The sequence below is a fragment of the Primulina tabacum genome, chromosome 4 (assembly GCF_025594145.1).
Source record: "Primulina tabacum isolate GXHZ01 chromosome 4, ASM2559414v2, whole genome shotgun sequence".
In the NCBI taxonomy this organism is placed as follows: domain Eukaryota; kingdom Viridiplantae; phylum Streptophyta; class Magnoliopsida; order Lamiales; family Gesneriaceae; genus Primulina; species Primulina tabacum.
The window spans coordinates 462748-472411 of record NC_134553.1 but is presented as its reverse complement, the minus strand read 5'-3'; the positions used below and the strand labels follow the sequence as shown (position 1 = coordinate 472411).

At 33.9% G+C, this 9664-nt stretch overlaps 1 pseudogene; it reads left to right on the top strand.

The window, feature by feature from the left end:
• Window positions 1–1807: 1807 nt before the first annotated feature.
• On the top strand, window positions 1808–9190 carry LOC142541297 (glucose-6-phosphate 1-dehydrogenase, chloroplastic-like; annotated as a pseudogene).
• The last annotated feature ends 474 nt before the right edge of the window (window positions 9191–9664 follow it).

Sequence of the window (9664 nt, the reverse complement as noted above, 5' to 3'; positions counted from 1 at the left end):
AATTTTGATAATATACGATATATTAATACCGTATATACACATATTTTATATCACCATATAAAATATATATATAAATATTAATATATCTACACATGCACTTTTAATACATACATAGATATATTAATTTATTTTAAATAACCATTATTTAATTTATGTAATTAACTCATTAATTAATTCAATTCTACAATTCTCTAGAACATTCATGAGAATTTGTACATATTAGTAGTCATCATTACTAGTACGATTATTTAATCAAGAAATTCTTCATCCACTAAATAAATGATTTCGAACTCATTATATCCCCGATCGTCGATCCGAGAGCGCCGATGTATCAAAGATACAACTCTTGTTCATATAATAAATTTAAAAAAAAAAATTCGAAGATCAAAATTTTCATTTACCATATTGGGCAACTGCCAGTTTAGTGAACTCCTTCACTAAAATAGGTAGTTCCAGTCTCCTTCCTTAATTAGCAATTAAGCTAACTTCCATTTTTTTCATCCTATAAAATCAACTTATAAACTCCTTTATAAGCGTCCCGTTTGATCTCCATCAAACTATAGTCGCTAAATTCAACTCTTTGAATTTTGACTCTCTCAACGGTTAACACAGAATCTGATACTTGTGCGACCCTCAATGGTTCAGGGATATAACTAGTTGTGGATTTTACATCTCCATATGATCCAGAGTAACATTTATTCTTATTCGAGCTTATCCTAGTTAACCTCATTCTTTTCATCAACTTCTTGATCAAGAATGTCGGAACTCAATTGTGATTGCACCCATCAGATCATGATAAGAGCGTATAGTAACATCGCCTCACGATCTTTTAGGTATCACTGATACTGCCTGCAAGAACCTTAAGCCATAGTTAGCGTACAGTACGATCCCTTCAACCCATATATCTCGATCAAATCTGCAACCATTAGTATATCGAGAGTTGCATATAAATCCGATAGCGATGTGATTTATCTTTGAGTAATATTGTCACGGTATGTGCAACTGAGGAAACACCTTTCCAAACCGCACATGTTTTACTCTGGTCACAGATTTCTTGCACTATTAAATCATCAGACCGCATAGGATATCTTTACCCATAGACAAATGACGAATCCCCGACTACAATGCATTTGCTCCTACGTATTTCGAAACTACACCCAACCTCGTCACCTCATGACCATCAATAGAGTCGGTAAACGGATCAAAGTACATGTTAGCACGTATAGTCCCTACATTGTCCCGGGTCAAAGGACTAATGATGTAAAACCATAACCGCAGACTATTCTACTCGATAAGTGAGAACCACTTGAATAGTCCGATGGAGGGTTGTTCCGTGCATCATCATATGATCACCCATCTGTATGAATGGATACCTTCATACATTTGCCAATGAAACATGACGTTTATATCACATATGCTAGTTTCAAACTCAAGCGACTTTTATCCTTATTTTAAACGGCTTATTCGACTAGAAATTCGTTTATAATATACGGTACACTTTCTAATGAGTTTCATGATCTTACGTTGAGAGACATACATCATGGTACATATTGTATATTCAATGACTTTATCTATGCAGCTTGCATGAGCTTACTAATAAAACATAATGTCATAATTGAATAAAATCGTAAAATATTATAAAAATAAATATTATTTACATTAGAGTCAATAAAAGCCCAAGCCACAAGTTGACTTGCTTACCACCTACTCTAACAAATTTTTCCTGTATGATTGAGATTAAACAAATTTTTTCATGTCTTTGGAACTTTACACTGATAAATATTTACGGAATAATTATGCAAAATAAATACTGGCCCTCTTTGCATGGAAACACCAGTCAGTTTGGATGCAGAAGATATCAGAAACTAAAAGGTTTTCGATCGCTTTGAAAACTTGTATATTATCTTTTAAAATTTGATCCTTCTATTGAAGGATAATATGTTAGAAATTTTTCTCAAAAATCATGTTTTGCACGTATATAAACATGATATATAATATGCGGAAGCGGATCGAGAATTACCTCCGGCCATTGAAAATTTTTGATTTCTCTGAGTTCCTTATGGTTGAAGCCTTCTAAGCACTTCACGTTCTCCGTAGATGGTGTATATTTCTTATGAGATGTGTTTGCTTAGGGACCTCAATCGTTGCTATTTATAGGCATCTCATACCATCAACGAAAAAATTTGGGAGCATGAATTTCAAAAGAAGATTCGTGTACGTAACTTAATTTTCTTGGCCGTTGCCAATTTCAATTTGTACACGCTATGTGTCACGTTTTTCTTACATTCTCCCACTTGACACATATATCTCATTTACCATAGGAGAAAATAAAATACATGAATCATGGCGATAGGTTATCTAAAAGCGATTATTATCTTCCATGTATCACAATGTATTATATCTCTTAAATAACTTAATGAATAAACCCTATGTTTATTCGAGGTCCAACTTTATCGATATTTCTCGAATAACTGAATGTGTGCACAACAAATATGAGAAAATATCACATCATAGTTTCATTAAATTTGTTCTTACAACAAAATTACATAAAGGAACCAAGTCCCATTCTTTCTGTATGATCCTTAAATTTCAATGGTGGCATGCCTTTAGTCAAATGATCTGCAATCATCAATTCAGTGCTAATGTGCTCGATAAGTAACTTCTTATCTTGAACACGTTCTCTTATGGCTAAATACTTAATGTCGATGTGCTTGCTTTGACTACCACTTTTGTTATTTTTAGCCATAAAAACAGCAGATGAATTGTCACAATATATTCTTAATGGCCTAGATATAGAGTCCATAATTCTAAGCCCTGAAATGAAACTCTTCAACCATACACCATGTGAGGTTGCCTCAAAACAAGCTACGAACTCAGCTTCCATAGTGGAAGTAGCAGTCAATGTCTGTTTTGCACTCCTCCAAGATACAGCTCCACCAGCTAGCATGAAAATATATCCTGAAGTGGATTTTCTTGAATCAATGCAGCCAGCGTAGTCTGAATCAGAGTACTATTACTTCCAAATTCTCAGTTCGTCTGAACATAAGCATATAATCTTTGGTCCCTTGAAGGTACCTCATGACTTTCTTTGCAGCTTTCCAGTGATCTAAACCTGGATTACTCTGATATCTTCCCAACATCCCAACAATAAATGCAATGTCAGGTCTAGTGCAAACCTGAGCATACATCAAGCTTCCAACAACCGAAGCATAAGGAATGTTTTTCATTTGTTCCCGCTCTAGATCATTCTTTGGGCATTGGCTCAAATTGAATTTATCACCTTTCACAACAGGAGCTATACTTGGTGAACATTCTTTCATCCGATATCTCTCTAACACTTTGTTTATATAAGTTTCTTGAGACAGACCTAGAATACCTCGAATTCTGTCTCTATGTATCTTAATGCCAATGACATAAGATGCATCACCCATATCCTTCATATCAAAGTTCTTAGAGAGGAATTGTTTCACCTCATATAACAGACCCTTATCATTGGTTGCAAGTAATATATCATCCACATATAGAATAAGGAAACAAATCTTGCTCCACTGACCTTCTGGTATATACATTGATCCATGGGGTTCTCAACGAATCCAAATGAAGAGATAACATCATGAAACTTTAAATACCATTGACGGGAAGCTTGTTTCAATCCGTATATAGATTTCTTAAGCTTACATACCAATTGCTCACCATTACTAGAGAAAATCCTTCAGGTTGCTTCATATAAACCTCTTCCTCTAGTTCTCCATTGAGAAAAGCTGTTTTCACATCCATTTGTTGTAAATCCAAGTCAAAATGTGCAACTAATGCTAGAATGATACGAAGAGAATCTTTCTTAGATACAGGAGAAAAAGTCTCCTTGTAGTCGATTCCTTCCTGCTGAGTGAATCCTTTAGCTACGAGTCTTGCTTTATACCTTTCAATGTTGCCTAATGAGTCTTTCTTTGTTTTGAAGACCCATTTACATCCAATGGCTTTTACACCATCAGGCAATTGAACTAGATCCCAGACTCCATTAACTGTCATAGAATTCATCTCTTCTTTCATAGCATTAAACCATAGTTTTGACTCATTACAACTCATGGCTTGTGAAAACGTTTCAGGATCATTTTCGGCTCCGATGTTAAAATCCGATTCTTGTAAATAAACAACATAATCACTAGATATAGCTGATCTTCTAATTCTAGTAGATCTCCTTAGGTTGTTTGGTTGATCAACAATTTCTTGTTGTTCTTCATTAACAACTCGATCTACTGGATTTTCATCAGCAATTTGTGGAATTTCAGTAACTGGTTGTCTAACACCCATTTGGTCTTGAGGGATGTGAATAACGACCAATCTGTCATTTGAATAAGAGGGTTGTGCATTAATGTGATCATTCTCAAAAACTATGTCATGATCACTCCCACTAATTAATTCATTTTCAAGAAATTTCGCATTTCTTGATTCCACAATTCTAGTATTGTGAGATGGACAATAGAATCTGTACCCTTTGGATTTTTCGGCATACCCAATGAAATATCCACTTATAGTTCTTGGGTCTAGTTTCTTTTCATGTGGGTTGTAAACTCTTATTTCAGAAGGACAACCTCAAATGTGTATATGTTGCAAACTCGGTTTCCAACCTTTAAATAACTCAAATGGCGTCTTTGGAACAGCCTTAGTTGGAACTCGGTTTAATATATACACAGCTGTCTTAAGAGCTTCAGTCCACAAGGATTTAGGAAGTTTAGTGCTACTAAACATGCTCCTCACCATGTCCAATAATGTTCGGTTTCTCCTCTCAGCTACGCCATTTTGGTCCGGAGAACCAGACATAGTATATTGGGCAACAATCCCATGTTCTTGGAGAAACTTCGCAAACGGACCAGGTGCCTGTCCATTCTCAGTGTATCTACCGTAATATTCTCCACCTCTATCAGTTCTCACGATCTTAATATGTTTTCCACATTGCTTCTCCACTTCAGCCTTAAAAACCTTAAAGGGTTCAGGTGTTTCGTTTTTATTATGAAGCATGTAGATATACATGTATCGTGAATAATCATCAATGAAAGAGATAAAGTATTTTGAACTTTGCATGTCCATATCTGGACAACATATATCTGAATGTATGATTTCTAATATTTCTGTACTCCTCTTGGCACCCTTTTTAGACTTATTGGTCTGCTTTCCCTTAATGCAGTACACACAAGTCTCAAAATCAGTAAAATCTAAAGTACTGAGTACTCCATCATTTACTAATCTTTTAATTCTCTCTATGGAGATGTGTCCCAATCTCCGATGCCACAATATGGAGGAATCTTCATTTATAACACATCTTTTAATACCTCCTTGAACATGCATAGTGGTGTTATTATTTTGTAAAGAAATAGAGAAAAAACCATCAATCATTGTACCATTTTCAATAAGATTTGATTTATAAAACAAATTTATTGATTTATTCAAAAACTGAAATGAATAATCAAGGGGTACAAGTTTTGAAACTGAAATTAAATTCCTAGAAAAACTGGGAACATTAAAAGTCTTTTCCAATTTTAAAATATAACCACTATTCAACACTAGGCAGCAAGTCCCAATAGCCTCCACATGCAAAGACATCTTGTTTCCTGAATAGATGCTTCGCTCATTTTCTATTGGCTTTCTTAGGTTTTGCATACCCTGCAAGGTATTTGTAACATGGATTGTAGAACCAGAATCAATCCACCATGTGTTATAAATCATATTAACCATATTAGATTCATAACAGACAAATGAAGTAGGAATACCTTTCTTTTCAAGTCAGTCTTTAAATTTATTGCAATCCTTCTTTATGTGTCCCGTCTTTTTACAGAAGAAACACTTGGATTCTTTCTTGATGTCAGCTTGGGGTGGTATTATTCCTTTCCCTTTTCCCTTGACTTTGACTTGCTTCTTGTACTTTCCTTGTGTAGTCATAAAAATATTATCACTCGTTTCCATTAACAACCTTCCTTCCTCTTGAACACACATGGTCATGAATCCATTAATTGACCATTTATCCTTATGTGTGTTGTAGGAAATTTTGAAAGGTCCATATTGTTGTGGAAGAGTGCATAGAATGTAGTGCACAAGAAAAGTCTCAGACATTTCCACTTCAAGTGTTTTGAACCGAGCCGCTATGTCCCGCATTTTCATGATGTGTTCTCGCACACCTCTCACACTGGTGAGCCTTAATGAAGAGAATTCCATAATTAGGGTACTGGCAAGTGCTTTATCTGAAGACTGAGACTGTTAATCAATAGCCTTCAGTAATTCTCTGACATTATTATGCTGATCGACAGAACCACGCATACCAGCAGAGATTTTGGTCTTTATGAACATTACGCAGAGTCGTTTAGATCGCTCCCATTTTTCATAAAGATCAACATCATCCGGAATGCTGTTTTCAGTAATAGCAGATGGTTCGTCTTTTCGTATAGCATAATCAATATCCATCCACCCCAATTGAAGAAGAATTCTTTCTTTCCGAATTTTATAATTATCGCCCTTTAGATCGGGAATGTCACATTTTATATCAGAAAAACTCGCAGGTTGCATAACTGCACAAAATATAATATGCTTAAAATTTTGAGACAATATCATGTTTTACCAATGTAATTCATGTTTTTTTAAAAAATCTAGTGACATAAAATTTGCCTATGAGCTAAAATTTTAATTCAATAAGATTTTTCTGTAACTTTATGATAAAACTATCAAAATGTATTTTCCTTAACTCCTGTGGGTAAATTAAGAAAAATATAATTTGATATTTTAACCTAATTAGTTATATAAATATAATAAAAATCCCTGTAGGGAAAAATTTATTATGTCTATATAATTAATTACAATTGTTGTCCATTATGTGATCCAAATCCTCTTAATGTATAATTTTTCATAATTAAGGATGCTGTGGCTATTTCTCAATTATTTAAAATTATACCGTTCACCGGACAAAATTTTGGCTTTATTTAATGCTTTATATAATAATTATTTCGCAATCAACACTTTCCAAGAGTGCTCACAGGAAAGATAGGTAGGGCTAAGGCCCTTTAAATACCTGACTCCTAGACAGAGCAACATTCCGCAGGGAGACCAGTGGCTAGTCAAGGCAATTTAAACCGATCTATGAAGAACTCCATCGGATCATGTTTTCTTACGTCACCTTATAATTATTATTCAACTTAATTATCCACATTTATGTGAATATTTATAAGCCAAAATTTTTCATTAAATAACTTTATATTCACATTTTTACTTAATATGAACAAATATGTTTCCCATCAGTTTTTCTCTTCAATCAGAGTAGTGATAAAGTGAGGATCACATTTACGTGGAAATGTGGGATCCTCATCAGTTTTTCTCTTTTATCAGAGTAGTGATAAAGTGAGAATTATTTGTTCATTTGTGAACATCTGAAATATTTTAAAATTTTATATTCACATCTTACTTGATATGTTCATTTCAAATTATAAACAACTCAATATAATTTAATACGAACATAATGTGAATTTTGATTTACCAAAAAAAAATTTTCAATACAATTTGCATTTAAAAAAAAAACTTCAAAATAAATGCAAATATAATATTAAATTTGCAGGTCCATATCAAATAAATATCCATAATATTTGACACAATATCTAACATGCAAAAATAATTTCTTAAAATGTATTGAAAATTGCATCGAACTTCAAATTATTTTAATGTGTACAAATTATTTAACCAAAGGTTATATGTATACCGAATTAAACATATAACCTAATAACACATTATTCATTATTTATTTATTAATTATTATTATTAAAATAATAATAATAATAATTAAAAAACATTACCGAGAATTGACAATTTTTTCAATTTTCGTGGGTCCCACATTTAATTTAATTTTTTTTAAAAAAATTAAAATAATATAAAATTTGCATGCATTTAATTTTTCTGATGACTTCACGTGGCATGTTGGATTCAATCACAAAGGCATTTAATAACGGTTCAATCACGCATGCATTTTATAATGATTCAATCACAAAGGCATCTTCATTATATCGATCATCTTCATTCTCTCAGGAATAAAATTTTACCTTCGTCTGAAAATTTATTTTCTCAAAAAATTTTCAGAAATCAGAAAACGTAATATTTTCATCTTCAAGATGCAGCCGAGAACAAATTCCAGGTAAGTTTCATATACAAAAACTTCAAAAGAAATTTTATGATATCGCGTATTTTTCAGAAAACAAATTTTCAAGGTAGAGGTATCACTGACTCTGATATCAAATGTTAGAAATTTTTCTCAAAAATCATGTTTTGCACGTATATAAACATGATATATAATATGCGGAAGCGGATCGAGAATTACCTCCGGCCATTGAAAATTTTTGATTTCTCTGAGTTCCTTATGGTTGAAGCCTTCTAAGCACTTCACATTCTCCGTAGATGGTGTATATTTCTTATGAGATGTATGTGCTTAGGGACCTCAATCGTTGCTATTTATAGGCATCTCATACCATCAAAGAGAAAATTTGGGAGCATGAATTTCAAAAGAAGATTCGTGTACGTAACTTAATTTTCTTGGCCGTCGCCAATTTCAATTTGTACACGCTATGTGTCACGTTTTTCTTACATAATAATGAATTCTTGATGGATAACATGTGAAAGTTTTACGCTCGACGAGAACTTTACGTGTCGATGATATGGTCATAGGTGTCTTATATCCAGGATATACGGATGACAAAACTGTACCCAAAGACAGTTTACCCCAACTTTTGCCGAAGGAGCACTTTTCATAGATAATGCAAGATGTGACGGAGATCCTTTTCTAATGAAAGCTGGAAAGGCTTTACATAAGCTAACTTTAGAAATCGACGAACATGAATTTTTTCTTTTTTTTTCCTTTCTTTAACTTTCGCAAACTTCTTTTCTAAGTGCCAGTTTTGTAAAAGTTTTCAGGGCTGATACAATTTAATTTAGACATGTTCCTGGTTATAATTATAACCGAAACTTTGGTACTGATCTTGATCGTGCTACAAATGAGCTTGTGATCTGCGTTCAGCCTGATGAAGCAATTTATCTGAAGATAGATTGCAAAGTGCCTGGATTAGGAATGAGATTGGACCGCAGTAATCTTAATCTTCTGTATAAATCAAGGTACTTGCAGAATTTCTACTCATCGCTACAAATCATCATGGTGAAACTTTAAGTATTGAGTAAGAGTAAACACAACATCTCAAAAACTGTCTCGATGTGGAACATATTGTGTAGGAGATACCGGATGCATATGAGAGGAGACCTCTCTTCCGGATGCCATTGAAGGCCTCAGTGAATTGGAGGACGATGATATGATCGATTATATTTTAGATATTGATGTGATCCCGTTAAAATGGGTGAGCCGGGTACGGGGCTCCAACGGACCAAATCAATAATTTATAGTGTTGTTTAGGAAAATGAGCAAAGTAGATGACTTCGATCATGACCTGCACACAATAAAAGGAACTCGTGAATGGGCGCCGGAGGGGTGTCCGGCGTGGCCACTCCGATGCTTAAGTCAGCAGGTGAAGATGATAACCAGTGTAGCTTAAATAAAAGTAAAGGCTACTGGTGTAAATATGTGTGTTAACATGTGTTGGTGAATGAATCATTCTCCAGAACTAGAGAAGAAGAGGAAGCCTAAGTC